A 20755-nucleotide genomic window follows, 5' to 3' on the forward strand; every position below is an offset into this window, starting at 1 on the left:
AATCCAGTGTCCCACGACGATCTGGGTGACTTCTACAGCAGTCACACCAGCAATCACTGGTGTGACTGTTGTAGAAGACAGCACTCTATATACTGACAGGAGTGTAATCACTCCTGTCAGTGTATAGCGCTGAGCTGCTGGGGCTGAGGTCACTTGAGTTCATGGGCTGAAGATCAGCTGATAAGCTCCAGTGACCTCATTTACTGCATCAGTGTTGAGTTGGAAAATTCTCACGCAGCACCTGTGCTGTAAGAGAGGTCAAAGGAGCCCTCAGCTGATCATCAGCTGATTGAACTCGTGACCTCAGTCCCAGCAGCTCAGCGCTATACACTGCTGTGTCAGTGTATAGAGTGCTGCCGGGTGATCAGATCGCCGTAGGACACTTGGGGTACGTCAGACAGGTGAATATAAGGTGTTTGTATTTTAATATTGATTTAAACTTTTTTTTTTTTTTTTACACTGCGCAGCTAAGGAGACTAATTCTCCCCTGAGCCGTGCCTGCTCTCGCTTCATCAGCGGAAGCGGCCGTAGGATGATGGGAGGCGTAGTCTCCCTCAGGCAATTCTCTGTGCGTTTTTGACTCATTAACTTGAATTAAGTCAGTCAAATACGCAGCAAACATCCGCAGCAAACCCGCAAATATTTTTATACCTGCGTTTTTGCTGCGGATTTGACTGACTCGATTGAAGTCAATGCGTGAAAAACGCTGCATAAACGCACAAAGAACTGAAATCCTGGGGATTTAAAAACAATGACAATCCTGACAGGAAAATTCCTGATCATATACACAGCACTTCAGGATTGTCATTGCATTAGCTGGCACACGGATTACCTAGCGTTTTTGGCCCATTTCAGCCTCTTAAAAAAAGCCTGAATATTTCCTAGCAAAACACGCATCGAGGCGTTGTTTGCCACCACTCTCTTCCACAGCGCTCTATAGTCCTCCTGACCTGACTCTGGTAAGACTGTCTTTGACCTGCTTGCTTGTGAATTTATTGTGGCGCACTTGTGCCCTTATGTATATTCAGCGTGCGGCTTTGTCTTTTCAGTCCACACTGCCTTCCTACCAATTAGGCAGTTTTCAGGCGGTTATGCTTTACTGCGCTGTGTTTCTCGGCACATTGCACCTTGGTTGTTAGGGATAGGTAATGTTATTTATTATGATGTATTGTACTAATTTTTGCTATGAATAAAATCTGATGTTTTATACCAAGGATGCTCTTGTTTCCTCCTCTTGATTGAGTTGGTATTTTACATGCTGGCTCTGGTATAGATTCTTGACCAGATATCCAGCATTTCCTGCCGTATCATGTATTGGACCTTTGTGGTACCCCAGGGGGTGATGCCATGCCTGGAAGCAAGGAGGGGTCCCCTAATCAGGTATACCAGAATCCAACACTTTCCTGGCTCCAGACCAGAAAGGGCAGCTCCTCCCCTTTAAACTGGAATCTGGAGGCAGGATTAGTAAGAGTGAGTTGAAGAGAGTTGGACACTGGAGAGCGACGAGGAAGGACGCCATAGACAAGCTCGCCCCAGAGAGAAGCGCAAGGGAACCGGACACCGGAGTCCGTAGTTGTGCGGGCACTGAAGGCCCGGCAGCAGAATCCAGAGGGCAGGAGACTGCAGGACTCCTGGCCCCACCAGACGCCCGGCGGCTCAGCAGCATCATAGGGCCCAGCACCGCCACGTGGGAGCAATACTTGGGGAAGGCCCGAGCTGCCTGCCATACGGGTGAGGAAAAAGACGTTTTACTCAGGGACGAAGGCCGCAACATAGCTTCAAGCTGCAAGGCCAAAGAGAATAGCGCAGAGGGAAGGCCTACAACTCCACCTAGCAAGGTGGATCCCCAACTTGCTTTCAGGCCGCCCGGATCTCCACTACCAGCTAGTACCCGGGCCCCGGTCTGCTCTGACAAACCGCAAGTAAAGATAGAGGAAACCGCCATTAATTTGTTGTCTGGTCATTTTCTGCGCCCTCAGCCCTACATTACACCGTACCAACAACATCTACCTCTACAATTCATCATATACTGCCCTGGAGCTTAGCTCTGCCTGTGAAGAGCTGAACCAACCCTGCTGCGTCACCATCAGCTCCAGTGGATCTGAACCGCAGCGGCGGCCCCATATAGCCGAATACCACAGGTGGCGTCACAAACATTATCTCTAAAAACTTTATTTACTTTTACTTTTCCTTTAATTGACCACCCTGGGTCACGGACCGGGTCACTGCCACCGTGACATCCCCAGCATCGACCGGCGCGGCTACCGAGTACCCCACGGCCCAGGGGGCGCGTCACCTTCCTCTATTTACATGCTCCATGCACCCCACCCACACATACAACCTCTGCTGTGTGTATCTAACCAAGAATGACAGCTTTGCTGCCTGCACAATACCCACACAGCTCTGCTACAAACATTCCAGCCACACGGCTCTGCTACATACATTCCAGCCACACGGCTCTGCTACATACATTCCAGCCACACGGCTCTGCTACATACATTCCAGCCACACGGCTCTGCTACATACATTCCACCCACACGGCTCTGCTACATACATTCCACCCACACGGCTCTGCTACATACATTCCACCCACACGGCTCTGCTAAATACATTCCACCCACACGGCTCTGCTAAATACATTCCACCCACACGGCTCTGCTACATACATTCCACCCACACGGCTCTGCTACATACATTCCACCCACACGGCTGTGCTACATACATTCCACCCACACGGCTGTGCTACATACATTCCACCCACACGGCTGTGCTACATACATTCCACCCACACGGCTCTGCTACATACATTCCACCCACACGGATCTGCTACATACATTCCACCCACACGGATCTGCTACATACATTCCACCCACACGGATCTGCTACATACATTCCACCCACACGGCTGTGCTACATACATTCCACCCACACGGCTGTGCTACATACATTCCACCCACACGGCTGTGCTACATACATTCCACCCACACGGCTGTGCTACATACATTCCACCCACACGGCTGTGCTACATACATTCCACCCACACGGATCTGCTACATACATTCCACCCACACGGATCTGCTACATACATTCCACCCACACGGATCTGCTACATACATTCCACCCACACGGATCTGCTACATACATTCCACCCACACGGATCTGCTACATACATTCCACCCACACGGATCTGCTACATACATTCCACCCACACGGCTCTGCTACATACATTCCACCCACACGGCTCTGCTACATACATTCCACCCACACGGCTCTGCTACATACATTCCACCCACACGTCTGTGCTACATACATTCCAACCACACGTCTGTGCTACATACATTCCACCCACACGTCTGTGCTACATACATTCCAACCACACGTCTGTGCTACATACATTCCACCCACACAGCTCTGCTACATGCACCTCACCCACCCATACAACCCAGCTGTGCGCACTTTCACCACAGGTATACAGCTATTATCTGCATACCAGCTGCACAGGTACCTCTGCTGGGTACAGCTAATCAAGACTGGCAGCTTTGCTGCCTGCACCCCACCCACACAGCTCTGCTACATGCACCTTGCCTACCATACAGCCCTGCCGCATGCGTCTTTCCCACATACACAGCCCTACTGGGGGTACAGTACCCACACAACTCCACTACTCCGTGTGTCACCTCACAGACACATGTACTTAGTGGTCTAGCTCCATGCCCCCTGCACACAGCAGGGATCACACCAGCTAAGTTCCTGGCAGGAATCTCCCGCACAGACTGAGGTGACAGCACTCTACTACACGCAGCACTACAGAGCCAGAGCCAGAGCCCTCCCCAGCACGTGACCTCTCACATGACCGTGACGTCAGCGCAGGTCCTAGCGCCCACCAGTGACTAGGCTCTAGCTTCCAGCCGGGATTTAAAGGCTCCGTGTGAGCCGGAGATAATGCAGCAGGTTGGTTAGGGGATTTTACTGCAATGTACGTACGTATTTCAATGAGTGTATAGAAAAAACGAATGACAGGGTGAGACATGAGCAGAGTGAGAAGATCTACCCGTCACCCCACAGCATTCTGCTAGAAGGTACAGTAACTGCAGCCTGCTGTGATCCAGCGCATGATGTGTGATTGCTGCCCTGTGGAGCGCATGATGGGCCGTGGCTGGCAGCAGTGGACAGGCAGGACAGGGGACCTGGCTCGCATTGATTTGCATTGTGGCTGCTGCAGCTGCCTCAGATCTGCTGCATTGGGCTCTTTAAACTGCTACACAGGGTTGTGAGAATCCCCAGCAGTGATGTGACAGCAGATGGGACTGTGTTATGTAAAAGCACTGCAGATCCTGTCCTGCCAGCCCTCAGCCCCACCATGCCTGCCTGCTCCTCTCCATGCATTGGGGGGGGTTATTAAGTGTAATATGTATGCTAAACAGGTAGAGCATCTGCAGCAGTCCTCCGCTGTGTGCAGAGGGATTGGTCGCTGACAGCCCCCAGTGATCAGATCTATTGGGGGCCCCATGGGTGCTCCGTCCGCCTCTCCCCTGTACCGTCATCTATTCTGCTGCCATACAGCACAGGTTCTGTGCGCCGGCATCGACTGAATCTGCATCACAGGCCCTAATAATATCCGGCATGGTGGCTACTGTTGGGAAACAATACCAGGAATGTCTTTAAAACATATATTATTATAGTGAATCCTTTTATAGTAAGATATTAGGATCGGTGATAGGTGATTTTTAACCTGCAGGAAAAATGGCTAAAACTTGTGAACACAGAGGTTTTTGGAGGCAGTCAAAAACAACGAGTTTTCTGGTGAAAACCCTCCTTTGGGGAGTTTTTTCTTAAGTGTTTCTTTTTTGCAGCCTTCTGATTGGACATTGCCATGTTTGAAGCGGATTCCATTAGATACTACTTCAAGCTAGTGACATTTCTTTCACTCACTTGTATATCACCTTCGGGGATCACAATCTACATTCCTTATCAGTATGTCTTTGGAGTGTGGGAGGAAACCGGAGAACCTGGAGGAAACCCTCACAAACACGGGGAACATACAAACTCATTGCAGATGCTGTACTTGGTGGGGATTGATGGTGCTAACCACTGAGCCACCCACCATTCTGCCCTATGTGCACTTTATTCTCCACCAGGCGTTTTTCAAAACCTGAGAAAGGGGGAAAAAAAAGCACTCAAAAGACTGAACATACACTGCTCAAAAAATATAAAGGGAACACTCAAATAACACATCCTAGATCTGAATGAATGAAATATTCTCATTGAATACTTTGTTCTGTACAAAGTTGAATGTGCTGACCACAAAATCATCAATGGAAATCAAATTTATTAACCAATGGAGGCCTGGATTTGGAGTCACCCCCAAAATTAAAGTGGAAAAACACACTACAGGCTGATCCAACTTTAATGTAATGTCCTTAAAACAAGTCAAAATGAGGCTCAGTATTGTGTGTGGCCTCTGTCTCATGCTACCACGAGTGTGAAAACGCAACCAACATTCAAAAGCGACCAAAACATCAGCCAGAAAGCATTGGTACTGAGATATGGTCTGTGGTCCCCACCTGCAGAACCACTCCTTTATTGAGGGTGTCTTGATAATTGCCAATAATTTCCATCTATTGTCTATTCCATTTGCACAACAGCATGTGAAATTGATTGTCAATCAGTGTTGCTTCCTAAGTGGACAGTTTGATTTCACAGAAGTTTGATTTACTTGGAGTTATATTCTGTTGTTTTAGTGTTCCCTTTATTTTTTTGAGCAGTGTATGTCAGCAGAGTGGTTTTTCGATAGAAAAAGTCTTTCAGGCATTTTTTAAGTAATTTTTTCGGTGCTTTTCTGAAGCAGATCCACTCCAATAAACTCCTTGTGCACAATCTCATATACTGTGAAGAATATCTGCTGTCTACATCGCGCTGATTTCTGATAAATGGTGTATTACTGTGTAGAACTACATCTCATCCAGGACATGATGTGGATTGATATCGCTGACACTGTGTACGTAGACTGCATATACTACAGCGAGAGGGCATTGACTTACGGTGATTTAGACCCTTTACAATCTCCATTTCTATCTTCCCATCTCTTCTATCAATTGCTAGAAGAGAGTGTAAGAACTTTTCTAATCTAGTAATTACTAAGTTACCTTTTAGTCTTCCAAAGTCCTTCCCCTAAGTGTTCCTCTCTGTATGGTGTCTTACATTTTGGTGGCGAAAAAAAAGTAAATTACTTGATTGAAGCATCTCCTGATGGAATCTGCTCTAAGGCTGTGTTCACACTGTGCCTTTTAGATTTTGGCGCAGTTTTCCAAGGCGAAGCCGCTTTAGAGAAGTACTGGTGGTCATTTTCCTAAAGTGGCTTCGCCAGGGGTTTTTCAGCCCACCAAAGAATGAGCAGGGCACTTTTTTTTTTTAAACTGTTTCAGGGTCTCCAAAGCTGTTAAAGAAGGTGGAACATATTTACAGACAATGTCGTTTTGACACTGCTATGTATTGTGTTCATTTTATGGGGAATTTTTGCGGCGCTTTCTCAGGTGGATTCCGAGCAGAATCTGCCTGAAAACATACAAACTTTTGACAAGCAATTAAGGAAAACTCTACCAAAGACTTCTCCAGAAAAGTCTAATAGATACCCCTTCTGTACTGATGCTTTAAATAATTCCTAGAAGTATCTTAAGGGTATCTAACTTTTTGGCTTATTTTATATTAATCTCTATAAAAAATTCTTGGTGCCCGAATGCTAAAAAAAAAAAAATAATCAGAATTTTGGCTACTTTTGTATAAAGAAACACAGTGCAAAATTGTTCTACATTGTTCTGCCCCAGTGCACGGTGGCCACTAATGACACAGGGATTTAAAGAACTGCGTCACTTCCTGCTTCTGCAGGTCCTGCACATGGCACAACCCGGTGAACACGCCCGGCGGTCTGCAGAATACATAACGTTATCCTACCTATTATTAGACCAAAAATTGTGCTAAGACCGTAATTCTAGTAGCATAGGAATAATATGGAACGGCTGCATTTTTAGCTCCTTACTACAGAGGACAGGTTCACATCAATTATAGTCTTTTCGTCAAGACTTGCTTGATATTTTTCACACAATTTCATTAGACTACTAGATATTGGTACATTATATCATCTACCGTATATAGTTTATTATCTACTAATTATCATTTATTGAAACCCTAGGATCTAGTTGTTGGCCAGTAAGAGTATGTGCACGTCTGCTCTGCAACCCACCTGAAATGTGCTAAATAAATCCTAAAAGGAATGAACAATCATGTAAAGCTACTTGCTGTTCACATGCTCAGTCTTTTGAGCTTTCCATAAAGAGGTTGTCCACCCCCGCCGATCAGCTGTTATGTGTCGGTGGCCGGAAATACTCCCTTGCGGAGCTGGCTGTCTTCTCATAGTGGCCGAGGCTTGGTACTACACATCTGCCTCCTATTCAAATCAGAAGACCGCCAGCTCCGTGAGTGAGTAATTCTGGCCGTCAACACCGATAACAGCTGATCGGCGGAGGTGCCGGGTGTCGGACCCCGGCCGATCAGACATTGATGACCTATCTGAAGGATAGGTCATTAGTGCTAAAGTAGAGGACAATCTCTTTAACTGCTTCAGATTTCCAAAAGATCAGAAGCAGTTAAAAGAAGTGACCCAACCATTCTTTAGGTGGCTTCTGCTTGGAAGAAAACACTACTTTATTCAACTAGACTCCAAAAAAAGACACCAATGTGTCCTGAAGCTTCTTCTTCTTGGAAACCTGGCCAGTTTCACACGTCTAAAAGATGTTGTGTTCACGTACCCTTGAGGCCTTCATGCACACTATTCTCTGCAAATCAAGTAGTCCTGTGTTAGGAGAGAAGGCTGATTATGGCTGCAGCCATCTAATGTGTATTGCCCGATGTAGTCCAAAAAATAGTTTTTGACCATTTCAGTGACATGCGATGCATGGACAAGTTCAGGCAGCACAACTACTTTGCAGCATATGGGATGCGGTTGCACGAATAGGAGCTGTTCTGCAGTACTCGGCATCAGTCGCTACACATTGAAAGCAGCTGTGCTGCACACCTCCATTCATTGTTTACATCCGGCCACCGCCAGAGGTAGTAGCAGCTGATCGGTAAGGGTGCTAGATTCCCATCTCCCATAAGATAGTCATCAATATCAAATACCTGGAGACACCTTTTTAATTCAATAGTTTTCATGGGTTTTAGGTGTGGCTTATTAAAAATTTGGATAAACATTATTATAAAGGTTTGCATTAAATGGGTGTTTTAGGACCTATGTTGATGACTTCTGCTAAGTTTTTTTATGAATGTAATATTGAAAATGCAGTACCTCTTGCTGTTGGTGTCATATTGAACTCTCCTACCGTTTTCTTCTTAAAGGGGTTGTTCAGGTCTGACACAATTCTGCAGTCGCTCTCGTGTTGCAGATTTGTGAATTCTCACAGTTTTCACATTGTGTGCTGTAAAGGATTCTCCAGTGCTAGTAGTGAGACTGGGCTATCACCTTAAGTGTACGATTTGCATACTTCCAGCCACATTCCGACTAGACGTGCACAGCATCGCCCAATACACTTGTATTGAGCGAGGCCGCACATGTCTAGTCATAATGTGACCGGGAGTATGCATACTTGCAATCACATGACCACCCTCTCCTGGCAGTGGAGTATTTTGACAGCGCACAGTTTGCCCGCTGTGAGGATTCGCAAGTCTGCTGTCACTTGTGAATCCTCAAACCTGGCCAACCCTTTAAAGCGTCTGTGCAGACTACGGCCCCTATTCATCAAAGCTTTGAAAAGTAGCAGAAAGTTTCACAGAAATTTTGCAACTTTTGGTGTTTTCGTCCAGCACTGCCAAAATGAATTAAGCCGGGGTGGGAGAGGAGCAGGGAATAAATTAGACGAGTTGTTGTATACCTTATGCCAGAAATATTACTCTATTCCCTTACTGAAATAAGATTTGTTGCGAAGCACTCTCCACTTCTCAGACATGCCGGATTCATTAAAGGGATCCTGTCACAAGAAAAAACACTATTAACCTGCAGACCTAACCCGGGGTTAATCTGCATTTTAATAGCGTTGTTATCCTGCCCGGCGCCTGCACCAAGCGAACACTGCCTGGAGAAAATTAACTTTATTCCGCCCGGCAGCGTTCCGGTTTCAGTCACGGGGGCGGCACTGACTCGGTTCAGTCACCAGAGCGGCAGCAATAACTGCGCCCCCTGCCCTGACTGACTGAGAGACCTAATGCTGAGCCAGTGTCAGGGAACCTAAAAACAGTTTAATAGCGCAAAATCTGATGATAGGTTCCCTTTACACTCATTTGCTTGTCTATATGCCACATTTTCAATCTGTAAAATGCTTTGTTATAAAAAAAAAATGTCTTATTGTGTCTTTCTTCTGTCTGACTGGGTGAACACTGCATGTCAGGTGTAATACGTCTCTGGGCGTGGGGTTCTTCTGCTTCTACTGCTCCCCTGTCTGCCTAACTGCATATGGCACAACAGAGAGGGGGGCTTACAATTCAGGGAAGGAGCAATACATGCTGGGAAGTGAGGAGAAGTAAAGTTCCAGTGCCTATGATGCTGGCAGAATGCTGAGGGAGGAGGACAGCCCATTCAGAATTTCTACATGGCATTTGAGCTTGAGAATTGGGACAGTTTCTGGACGTGTTAGAATGGTATCTGCACCAAATACAGTTTTTAATTTTGTGGATCTGCACTAGGACCCTAAATCACAATATGGTCTTATAATAACGTACACATTTATTCCCATTTCAAATCTGCCCTGTTTTTGCACATATCACCCTTGTAATGATGACCCTTCAGGCTCTATTTATCTTCAGTTGCCATTAGAACCATCCTTTAGTTGTTCTAGCTCATAGTTGGTCATCTGCAGAGCAGTCTGTATCCGCTGTTATCCTCCCAGCATAACTGTTCTCTGGCATGTATCTATAACAGAGTTCCTATTGTGAGGGATCATGTCACAGAAAGGGACAGTCTCCTTTATACTGCCAGAGCTCATACCAGAAAGCAGTGGTGCCTGTGTGCTGGTAATGAAGAGGAGCGATGTACTGCAGGTTGGGGCTGTGTGTACAGGGGCGGAGATAAGTTGATCTTGTTTGTTGCCTGCTGGTGAGAGAACCATGATGTTAAACTGCAAATGCCACACTATTGATGCCTGTAACAAAGGATTATCTTCTGCTTTATGCATCAATAGAGCAGCATTTGCAGCTTCACATAACTGATCTGCCTACAGTATGCAACAAATACAGCCCTGCAGTGCCTAGTAATTACATGCTCCATTGTGTAGGAGTGCAGGAGAGTTTAGCTGTGCTAGAACCAGCTAATGATGTAAAACCACATATGCAGCTATACTGATGTAGATGGCAGAAGATAAAATTGGTCAGGGAGGGTACTAAAAATAAAAAAGCAGTGTATAGAATAATAAGGGGAAAGATTTAGCTTGATGATAACTAGGAGAGGCGAGACTGGCCAGAAACGCAAGAGAAGGGTCTGAAGCACTGAGAAGCAACTACTGCTGGGAAATGTAGTTTTGTCAGTGTAAAAATAGGACTGTACATTCAGCTACAGTGGGTGAAATAAGTATTGGACACGTCACCAATTTTCAAAGTAAATATATTTCTAAAGGTGCTATGAACATTAAATTCTTACCAGCTGTTGGTAACAACCCATCCAATCCATACAGGCAAAGAAATCAAACCATGGATGTCCATGACTTAAGTTATGTGTAATAATAAGAAATGACACAGGAAAAAACACACATGAAGAAAGAGAAGTGCAAAAAAGCCATGGAAAATCATAACACCAGCTGAAATCTATCAGTAATTAGAAATCCTGCCAATTAGTGAAAAATAATATCAGCTGGTTCAACTGATAGCCTATAAAAGGTGTTTCATTTCCAAGGTGCCGCACAAGAAACTTCTCATGATGAGTAAAACCAGTGAGCTATCTCAAGATCTTTGCAACCTTATTGTTTCAAAGCATACTGATGGCATTGGTTACAGATGAATTTCTAAACTATTGAAGGTTCCAGTGAGCACTGTTGGGGCTATAGTCCGGAATTGTAAAGAACATAATTTCTCCATAAACCGACCGCCACCAGGTGCTCCCTGCAAGATTCCTGACAGAGGAGTGAAAAGAGTTGTCAAAGAGCCAAGGACCACCTGCGGAGAGCTACAGAAAGACTTGGAATCAGCAGGTACAGTTATTTCAAAGAAAACTATAAGTAATACACTTAACCTCCATGGCCTGTATGCACGCTCACCACACAAGACTCCTTTCCTGAACAAAAAGCATGTTCAAGCGCATTTACAGTTTTCATAATATTTAGACAAGCTTGTGAAATACTGGGAGAATATAGTCTGGTCAGATGAGACCGAAATGTAACTATTTGGATGCCTTAATTCACACCATGTTTGGAGCCCAAAAAGCACTGCATATCACCCCAAAAACACCATACCAACAGTGCAGTTTAGAGATGGGAACATCATGGTGTGGGGCTGTTTTTCAGCATACGGCACTGGCAAACTTCATATAACTGAAAGAAGGATAATGGACAAATGTACCGAGACATTCTTGATTAAAAATCTGCTGCAATCTACCAGGATGAAGAAGATGAAATGATGGTGGGTCTTTCAGCAAGACAATGATCCCAAACACACAACCAGGGAAGAATGAGCCAAAATCAAACCTGAGCAATACAGGAGGCATCTTGAAGCTGTCATTGCCAACAAAGGCTTTTGTACGAAGTATTAAATAAATTTCTGTAAGCGTGTTCAATACTTTTTCCTTGTGTCATTTCTCTTTAATACACATAACTTAATTTATGGACATCTATGGTCTGATTTTATTTGCCTGTGTGGATTGGATGTTACCGACATCTGGTGAGAATTTCATTTCAATTGCACCTTTAGAAATAGATTTACTTGGTGACGTGTTCAATACTTATTTCATCTGCTGTGTATGTGCTACCGAGGGGGACATGGAGATGAAAAAAGTACAAGAAATAAACTTTATGTTGGACTTGGTCTGTATATTAGCAAAGTATGGATTTACTTTGTTTTGTGGAAAAATAATACAATTCTGGGAATCACCCTTTTTTAAAAGACCTAGTTTTGGCTTAGAAAAATAAGCTTCTAAAGGGATATCATCTTACTGTATATGTTAGACCCCACATTCTCATAGCTGCCTTGTGTCATTTATAATTCGCTCTGCCAGGTACACAGCTATGGTCATTAATCTCCTAAACCACCTTTGTGGTGGACTCTAACCACTGAAAGTGTATCAATATTATATTATCATGACTATTATTATTTTACATAAATCAGTAGTACTTGTACAAATCTGAAACGTTGTTACAGTCTACTAATATAGGTATCTGTCATACCTGGTTCCTGAGTCAACAAAAATCTCCAATGTAATACAGAAAATAGAAGGTAGGGAGGAGGGGGATGCAGCTGCAGTTTCTAACCTGTGTTCCAGTGAAATAACAACAAATAGATGAAGGGAAGACTTGGGAGACAAATGATTGGGGGGAAAAATACCTAAAATATTGAGGTTAGATGCATAATTGAAAGGTTCTGGGCTAGATTGCAAAACTACTATTCAATTTTTTTTTTTTTTTTTTTTTTTTTTTTTTCTGCTCAACTGGATCAAAATTCACAGGCAGTCCAAATTTTTTACAGACATTCAATCTGTTCCTTTAATAAAGGCCACTCCTCCAGACCAAGCCCTTGTAACTGAACAAAAATGAAAAAGCTAGTCCAGCTTAAACTGATAGAAGGAAAATAAAAAAAAGCTGTTTGCAACTTTATAGTCGCTAGCAACCCAATTGTTCAGTGTCCATACATGTAGAATATAGAGAATTACTGTACACCCAACATACAAGACAGGAGAAGTGGTATTGTGGAGGGTCCATATATACAGATACTGGGAATTCCACCTAGCAAATGGGAGAAGCAGTACCGTGCAATGTCCAAATGTACAGAATAAGAGAATAATTATATGGAGCATACAGGACAAAAGAAATAGTACTGTGCAGTGTCCATATTGTAGGGGTTTCAGCTCTCTGGTAGCTGCTTAGATTCGCAAAGGATTTTTATATCAAAACAGAATAAAGTTTATTGTCCTTTTATAAATAACAAAACAATCCTCTCTCTGGTTAAGGCAAAGTAAATCAAACTGTTTTACCAAATTGGTGTTACAAAAAGCTCTCAGGTTGCAGTACAGATTATCCACCAGCTGTCTTTCTCCAGCCTCAGCACACTACTCCTACCTGAGCTAGACCAGGTGCATTTTATTAGGTCAGTAAGACACAGACTGGAGTATGGGAACAACCTTTCCCACCCAGACTTTTTTGATCTTCCCTAAATCCCGGACCTAAAATCTAGTCAAATACCATCTCAGTAACACATACCTGCCATCCAGGACTTTACCTCCTGTCTTCTTACAATACATACAGCATAAGAGCAGGTAATGAGAATTGCAAACAGGACAGGAGAAATAGTACTGTGTGCGGGGGGGGGGAGGTATGTATATCAATACAGATTATTTCAAATACTAATTACCCACAGTATGTGACGCGCCCCCTGGGCCAGTATTGTTTGGGGGATACCCGGATCCGGATCAGATGGGGGTTGTAGTCTCCGAGTGGCGGTGACCCGGTCCGTGCCCAGGGTGTCAAGCTCAGTGTGTGGCAGTCCTACAGATGTTGCTGGATGTTCTTTAGTGTCGACTACGCCACCCGTTGATTTGCGGTCAATACGGCCGCCGCTGCAGCAGGGTCCGCTGAGGCTGGTGGTGTGTGTGCAGCTTCTGGTAGTATAACCCCCAACGGGAGGGGTATAGCCTCAGGGGGTCAGTTGTAGAGGGTGGTGGTTGTGGTGGTGCAGTGAGGATGGTATTAAGACTCAGAGTCGGGCTGTGCAGTTCAGGGTTTTTACTTACTGCTGTTGTTCTGGTCACTCCGGCCTTGAGTGACCGCCCGAGCCGTGCTGCGTCCACCAGGTCCTGGACTCGGCCAACCCCCAGGTAATTCTGGAGCGTGATCCTGAGCTCCCTTTCTGACGTTCCTTTTCTCTGGCCTTCCCCACCAGGGATCCACCTATGTCCGGCTCCCTCGGGTCTCTTGGTGGGTACACCTCTTCTGGGTTCCCTGACCCTATACTTGGTCTGCCTTCCTGGTGGATTTAGTGGGGGGTCGTGGCAGATCCTGCCCACAACCTCCGGTCTCTGGCTGAGGATTAGTGCCCTCCACCAGCTTGGGATCCGGTACCCTTGTGCCAACCCTTCACCCTGTTGCTTGTATTTGGGCTCTTGGGGTTCCCTCTTCTTCCCCTCTGGGTCCTTCTGACTCCTCTCTCTCTTCTTTCAGGACTGCTTGACCCTCTACAACAGACTGACTAGTAGCTGTCTGCCTGTCTGACCCTGATCTAAGATGGTTCCCACCTTATATACTCCCTCTATGTGTGAGCTCAGGTGACCAGCACCCAATGAGCTCCTAGCATTACCCAGACTGCTCCCCCTATCTGCCCCTACACTACTGGGATGTTCCACCCCCCTCCCACTCCAGCCAGGGACAGACACTATCGTACCTGCACATAAACTGGTGGGAGTACCGTTGATCTGTCCCCCGGAAATGGGATGTATGTAGTGTATGCAGCCTACTGAGCTCAGTTCCACACTCCATCCTTACCCGGGAGTGGAATACCACACCTCTGGCTTGAGGTGTAATACCCCTGTAGCAGCCGAATCCTCAGGGTGCTACATTCCCCCCTGGTAAATCACAGCACGTCCTCGGGCTGTAAGAGAATAAAAACATCAAACATACAAATTTTCATAACAACAATAACATATAAAACAATATATATATCAGCATAAACTTTTCATAAATAACATTCTTGTTCCTCCGGCCACGGTGCAACTTGTGACCGGGTAAAGTGCGACAGTCTCTTCAAGAAAAACAACAGTTTCCTATAAAACCGGTAGGGGGCGCCTTAGAAAGCGCAACTATTTACAAGGGGAAAGTGGCCGCTCTCAGTCCTCGGCCAGGTATAAGGAAGGAATGACCGCTCTCAGTCCTCGGTCAGTTGGATTAAGGGAAATACGGGTAAACAGTTTACACTTGTCCCAACGGGGACATATTTAAAGCAGCAACAGTTCACTGTACCCAGACGGGTAACTATTTACAGTCTCTTTACCGTACTTTAACGACGGCGTCCTCCTGCTCCTTCTTTGTCTTCAGACCCGTCCGGGTCCTCTTGCTCCTCCTCACACCGCAGCTCCTCCTCCGTCAGGCGATGCACATGGAGGGCGTAGGGTCCTTTGGCACACTTGTGCCAGGTGAACGTGACCTCGTCCCCTACGTACAGGTCACGACCTCTGTGTCCCTCCGGCAGATGGCTTTCTACGTCTCTGCGGGTTACAAAGACGTCGCCGGGGGTATGATGGTCTCTTATGAAGCCCCACCCATGCTGCAGGTTGAATTTTATCACAGTCCCGGTGGTACGGGGACCATGAGCTGCACGGGGGTTCCTCCTGGTCCGGCTCTTCTGCCCTGCGCTCTGTTCCTGCAGCCGCTGCTCACGGATCCGCCTCTCTTTCCGCTCTTGCTCGAAGGCTGCCAACTGCTGGCGGCAGCACTCCACTCGCTCTGCTGCGGCTGCCCGCGTTTCTTGAGTGAACCCCATGAGGTCTCCTCCGGTGGGGTCCCACTCGAATTGCGCTTCTTCTAGCGGGAGCGGGGTTCTCCTGACGGGCTTCGGAGCCGGAATCAGGGGCTCGCACAGGGGCCTTGCTCTTTGGAGTTCCAGTTGGTAGTACTCCTGGGGCCATACAAAGGGCTGCCCATCCGGGCACGTGTGCTGGGCAAATAGATCTTCGCCCAGGTGCGGCACTCGAGATGTTGAGGGCGCGTTGATGGTAGCGGCGCCCGGATTGACCAGGCCTTGCGACCAGGCCTGGGGTACCCTGAACGTAAAGGGCACCGTAAGGACGGCGGCGCCCGGGGGTACTCGGCCCTGCGACCAGGCCGGTGGCTCCGCGGAGGTAGGGGGCGCTGTTGGAATTGCGGCGCCCGGAGGTACTAGACCTTGCGACCAGGCCGTTGGTATTTCCTGTTTGGTCGCGCTCAGAGTCGAGGCGTGTGACGTCACAGGGGCCGCGGCTTCTGCTTGAGGCCTAGTCCGGCACGGTGACGATGCAGCGACGGGCACGGCAGGGGGAATTTCGGGCTCTGCGACGGGGAGCTGGGGCAGGCTTACGGTTTCTCGGCTCGGGGTAGTGACGTCCCCTTTACCTGCCTCCGTCCGTTCAGCTCCCTCCTCGGCGCCGTCTCCGGCCTTCACTCCTCCTGCACCATCCTCAGAGGCGGTCTGTCTCCTCGTCTCGGGTGGCGTGCTCCGCTGACGGGTTCCGGTCTGCTGGGCCATCTCACGGCTCCACTCCGTCAGCGTCTCTCGCTGCACCTGGGCCATCCTCCGTGCGAGGCGCTCCAGCGCGGTCTGTGCACACTCCCGGTCTCGGGGGAGCTGTGCCAGGATCTCCACTAAGCCTAGTGGGGTTGTTGCTTGCAACAGGCTCCTGACCACTGGGTCGGTGCTGCCTGCCTCTCCCTCCATCTCCGGGTACGACTTCTCCGGAGTCCTCTCCAGACTTCTTGTCTCCGGGTGCGCTCTCTCCAGACTCCTCCAGGCTGCACCCATCTTCGTTCTTTTGTTCAGTCTCCGCCCACATTGAGGGTGGTCCCGGGGCAACTTTGTGATTGTCAGTTCCAGGGGCAGTTCTCTTACGCTGATGGACACTTCCAGCATCACAGTCTCTGTTGGTGGGCGCGGTTTCCGCTTTTGGCGCCATTCTTCGACCTGGCCCACGATGGGAGGTGGCCTCTTGCCACCCTCTGGCACGCCCATAATGGCGTCCGCTCTTCCAAGGCGGGAAATCTTTGGAAATGGCGGGAATCGTCTCCCAGTGGCGGGAAACTCCATGGATGGCGGGAAAAAGCTGCAAATGGCGGACAACCGGCGGGAAACGACCTGTGATGGGGTCCGTTGGCGGGGACCCTCCGGAACCGGCGGGAGACTTCTTTTTAAGGTAACGGTGAACTTTTCTTCAGGCACGCAGTACCCGGTTGTTGCGGGCACGTAATCCTGCCGACTACGCCAAAGTTGACGCGCCCCCTGGGCCAGTGTTGTTTGGGGGATACCCGGATCCGGATCAGATGGGGGTTGTAGTCTCCGAGTGGCGGTGACCCGGTCCGTGCCCAGGGTGTCAAGCTCAGTGTGTGGCAGTCCTACAGATGTTGCTGGATGTTCTTTAGTGTCGACTACGCCACCCTTTGATTTGCGGTCAATACGGCCGCCGCTGCAGCAGGGTCCGCTGAGGCTGGTGGTGTGTGTGCAGCTTCTGGTAGTATAACCCCCAACGGGAGGGGTATAGCCTCAGGGGGTCAGTTGTAGAGGGTGGTGGTTGTGGTGGTGCAGTGAGGATGGTATTAAGACTCAGAGTCGGGCTGTGCAGTTCAGGGTTTTTACTTACTGCTGTTGTTCTGGTCACTCCGGCCTTGAGTGACCGCCCGAGCCGTGCTGCGTCCACCAGGTCCTGGACTCGGCCAACCCCCAGGTAATTCTGGAGCGTGATCCTGAGTTCCCTTTCTGACGTTCCTTTTCTCTGGCCTTCCCCACCAGGGATCCACCTATGTCCGGCTCCCTCGGGTCTCTTGGTGGGTCCACCTCTTCTGGGTTCCCTGACCCTATACTTGGTCTGCCTTCCTGGTGGATGTAGTGGGGGGGTCGTGGCAGATCCTGCCCACAACCTCCGGTCTCTGGCTGAGGATTAGTGCCCTCCACCAGCTTGGGATCCGGTACCCTTGTGCCAACCCTTCACCCTGTTGCTTGTATTTGGGCTCTTGGGGTTCCCTCTTCTTCCCCTCTGGGTCCTTCTGACTCCTCTCTCTCTTCTTTCAGGACTGCTTGACCCTCTACAACAGACTGACTAGTAGCTGTCTGCCTGTCTGACCCTGATCTAAGATGGTTCCCACCTTATATACTCCCTCTATGTGTGAGCTCAGGTGACCAGCACCCAATGAGCTCCTAGCATTACCCAGACTGCTCCCCCTATCTGCCCCTACACTACTGGGATGTTTCACCCCCCTCCCACTCCAGCCAGGGACAGACACTATCGTACCTGCACATAAACTGGTGGGAGTACTGTTGATCTGTCCCCCGGAAATGGGATGTATGTAGTGTATGTGACGCGCCCCTGGGCCTGTGTCGCGCTGCGGTGCGCACGCGGGAGCTTACCCGGAGCCGGATCCGTGGAGGGTTGTAATCTCGTGGCGGTGACCCGGTCCGTGCCCAGGGAGTCAAACTAGACGGCAGTCTATTAGTAGTAAATAGTTGATGACTACGCCACCCGTTGAGTGCAGCCAGGAAGCTGCTGCTGCAGGGCAGACCGCTGAGGCCGGTGGTAGGATTGTGCAGCGTGATAGTATAACCCCCAACGGGAGGGGTATGGCCTCAGGGCAGCCGACGTGGATGATGGGGGTAGCAGGAACCACTCAGAGACGGTACGGTGTAGTTCAGGGTCTTTACTGGTAACAACGACAGACCCTCCCGGAGTACTTGCTAGCAAACGGGGCCTGGTCAGTCTTTGAGCAGATGGGATCTCCCCTGGCCAGGCGTAGTTGTAGGCCTCCCAAACTGACTGTACTCTTCTGGCTACCTTGCTAGAAGCTGATGTAAATAGCCCACGTCCCTGAGTGTACCGTGTGGTGCTCACCCGTATGGCCGGTGACTCGGGGCCTTCTAATGGCTTCCGCTCCACGATGGCGGTGCTGGTCCCACGCGTGTGACCGTGCCTTCGGGCTTCTGGGCCAGAGGACCTGAAATCCCCTGCCCGACGGATTCTGCTGCTGGGTAGGAGTTAGTCCCCACAGCCTCGGACTCCGGGTCCGGTAAAGAATCTTCTTAGTCAGGGCGAGCTCTGTAGCTGCCAGCCCCTGACTCCTTGTAACTCTGCTGTTTCCTATGCTGCTTCTCTTCTCCACTCTCCTTGTCTGACTCACCCTGCCTCAGCCCCGGGTTTATACAGGGGAAGTTCTTCCCCTCCCAAGACTGGGCAGGAGGTGTGGCATGCACAGGATCCCTGACCAAAGGACCTCCCACCTGCTCTCAGACATAATATCTCTATCACTGTGGCAACCAGACCCCTGGGGTGTCACATATGCAGCCTACTGAGCTCAGTTCCACACTCCATCCTTACCCGGGAGTGGAATACCACACCTCTGGCTTGAGGTGTAATACCCCTGTAGCAGCCGAATCCTCAGGGTGCTACATATGCAAGACAGGAGAAGTGATGCTGTGTATCTACAGTTGTGTTTCTCCCCTTCCTGATTTCTTATTCTTTTGCATGTTTGTCACACTTTAATGTTTCAGATCACAAAACAAATTTAAATATTAGACAAAGATAACACAAGTAAACCCAAGATGCAGTTTTTAAATGAAGGTCTTTATTAAGGGAAAAGAAATCCGGCCCTGCAGGGCCATGTGTGCGCCATGTAAGCGCTATCTCTGGACGCTTACAGGCATCACGTGACCCCCGGCTGCAGCCGGCTCTGACATCCGCAGATGTCACGTCAAGTTCCGGCTGCAGCAGGGGATACTCACTTCTACGGTGTACGCTGGGCTGTGAGCGGGGTTACCCAGCACATCACACCCGGCATCCACCGCTCGCTCTCCCTCTCCTCATTCACCGGGAAAGCGCTCGGTGGATGCTCGGTAACCCCGCCCACAGCCCAGCATCCACCGTGGGGAGCGCGTCACTGATGTCACGCTTCACTTGACGTGACATCATTGATGGATCACGTGATGTGTCTGAGCGGCCAGCGATAGCTCCGCTCAGAGGCAGAAAAGGTGCCTCAAGGTATTTACAAAAATACTTCTGGGCCCCAGGAGGATACATTGAGGGTTTCATATAAAGTAGTGGGCAATTTCTTTAAGGTCATGCCACAGCATCTCAATCAGATTAAGATCAGGACTTTGACTAGGCCACTCCAAAGTCTTAATTTTTTTTTTTTTTTTTTTTTAAGCCATTCAGAGGTGGACTTGCTGGTGTGTTTTGGATCATTGTCCTGCTGCATAACCCAAGTGTACTTCAGCTTGAGGTCACAAACACCTGGCCGGACATTCTCCTTTAGGATTTTTTGATAGACAGCAGAATTCATGGTTCCATTTAGCACAGCAAGTCTTCCAGTTCCTGAAGCAGCAAAACAGCCCCAGACCATCAAAATAAATAAAAATTATTGTTGGTGTGATGTTCCTTTTATGAAATGCTGTGTTACTTCTATGTCAGATGTAATGGGACATGCATCTTCAGTTCACAAAAGTTTTGGCGATCATCAAGATGTTTTGCAAAACTAAGGCAAGTCTTTATGTTCTTTTTGCTCAGCAGTGGTTTTTATCTTGGAACTTTGCCATGCATGCCATTTTTGCCCAGTCTCTTTCTTATGGCGGAGTCGTGAACACTGACCGCAAGTGAGGCCTGCAGTTCTTTGGATGTTGTTGTGGGGTCTTTTGTGACCTCTAGGATGAGTCATCACTGCTCTCTTGGGGTAATTTTGGTCAGCCGGCCACTCCTGGGAAGGTTCGCCACTGTTCCATGTTTTTGCCTTTTGTGGATAATGACTCACTGTGGTTCTGCTGGGTCCCAAAGCTTTAGAAATGGCTTTGT

General features: G+C 48.3%; 1 protein-coding gene across 6 annotated transcripts in view; it reads left to right on the forward strand.

Moving 5' to 3' along the window:
* Positions 1 to 305: 305 nt before the first annotated feature.
* ASPHD2 (aspartate beta-hydroxylase domain containing 2) overlaps positions 306 to 20755 on the forward strand; it is a 132245-nt gene continuing 111795 nt past the window's right edge. For 2 of the 6 annotated variants that reach the window (XM_073672991.1, XM_073673022.1), the window contains exon 1: positions 3844 to 4079. The gene's annotated coding sequence lies outside the window, so the exon portion shown is untranslated. Of the gene's footprint in view, positions 402 to 3839; positions 4080 to 20755 lie in introns of those variants that run through there. The other 4 variants (XM_073673005.1, XM_073673013.1, XM_073673028.1 and 1 more) reach the window with 4 other exon arrangements.

Source organism: Phyllobates terribilis, unplaced genomic scaffold (genome assembly GCF_046119375.1).
Source record: "Phyllobates terribilis strain yellow unplaced genomic scaffold, ASM4611937v1 Scaffold_1__5_contigs__length_1240528914, whole genome shotgun sequence".
NCBI classification, from domain to species: Eukaryota; Metazoa; Chordata; class Amphibia; order Anura; family Dendrobatidae; genus Phyllobates; species Phyllobates terribilis.